Here is a 1,333-nt window from a genome sequence, read left to right as displayed (position 1 = left end):
CAACCAACTAAGGATAGGGAAATGTGTAAAATGGCAGTACAAGCAGTCAGCCAGTCAAGTTACATGGGGTTCGAGGGGGGGGGGGAGGGGGGGAATAACTGTGCAGCGCAAACTCTCGCCATATTGACTGCTCTCAAATTTCCACATAAAAATCGGAGAATACTTGCAGCACACACGAGCGCAAAGGCTTACAAACAGATTCTGAGTTCAGAATGAGATTTTCACTCTGCAGCGGAGTGTGCGCTGATATGAAACTTCCTGGCAGATTAAAACTGTGTGCCCGACCGAGACTCGAACTCGGGACCTTTGCCTTACGCGGGCAAGTGCTCTACCAACTGAGCTACCGAAGCACGACTCACGGCCGGTACCCACAGCTTTACTTCTGCCAGTATCTCGTCTCCTACCTTCCAAACTTTACAGAAGTTCTCCTGCGAACCTTGCAGAACTAGCACTCCTGAAATCCACAAACTTCAATACAATTTTAATCGTAAAGAAGAAGGATTAAAATTGGACAAGATATGGCTGTCGACGTTGCATCAATCACGTAACAATCGATTGCCTGCAATCGAGAGAACAGACGATAGCCAGAGATAGCTACACATCGACGCCACGTGACGTGCGGTGGCGCCCTCTACGATCTCCATATAAACGGCAGCACCAGCTCCTAGCAGCCAGTCGTCGACTCACCTCGAGGGTGTTCTCCGTAGTTGAGAACGAAACGTCAGGGAGAAGAAGTTCTACAGATCGACTACGGCAACTTAGCCTGGAAGTGTTTACTATTAATAAAATCGTTAATTATATATTCCATGATTAGAAATTGATCAGGTAGATGATACACTAAACTGCAAAATCCTGAAGTAACCTACCAATAACTGCCGGAAATGACAGATTTGTGAAAGAAACAACAACAACATCAGAAATCAGCAAACCAAGGAATATGCATCTGTGTGAAAGTAATCCTTGCAAAAGGATAGCATCAACAATATCTGAGGGCCAGTACTGGTAGAGCTATCAAAATGACAATATAAATATGTCTATAGGTCATGTCAAAGTCATAAAAGGCTGAGATGCAAGCCATAGAGACGCATACTTACGTTATACGCATAAAATGAAAGTTCAAAATGTGACACCTGAAAAAATTAGAAGACCACCTATGTCATAATGTACACATAACATACGAAAAAACCCCACAAGGTACCATTTGAGTTGAATGACATAAACCCTACAAGGTACCATTCGAGTTGAACAGCATAAATGTGTGGATACATCCATATATCATGTACTTCCATAAAACAAATATCAAACGAGAACTAGTTTCTAACTTGTGTAAATG

The 1,333-nt window shown here is 42.9% G+C and overlaps 1 non-coding gene across 1 annotated transcript; it reads right to left on the bottom strand.

Annotated features, from left to right (window-relative positions):
- Window positions 1–276: 276 nt before the first annotated feature.
- Window positions 277–351, bottom strand: Trnat-cgu. Its single transcript has one exon. It is a non-coding gene; the product is annotated as a tRNA-Thr (tRNA).
- Window positions 352–1,333: the final 982 nt, after the last annotated feature.

This window comes from Schistocerca americana, chromosome 2 (genome assembly GCF_021461395.2).
Source record: "Schistocerca americana isolate TAMUIC-IGC-003095 chromosome 2, iqSchAmer2.1, whole genome shotgun sequence".
Classification (NCBI taxonomy): Eukaryota; Metazoa; Arthropoda; class Insecta; order Orthoptera; family Acrididae; genus Schistocerca; species Schistocerca americana.
This window is presented reverse-complemented; position numbering and strand designations above follow the sequence as displayed.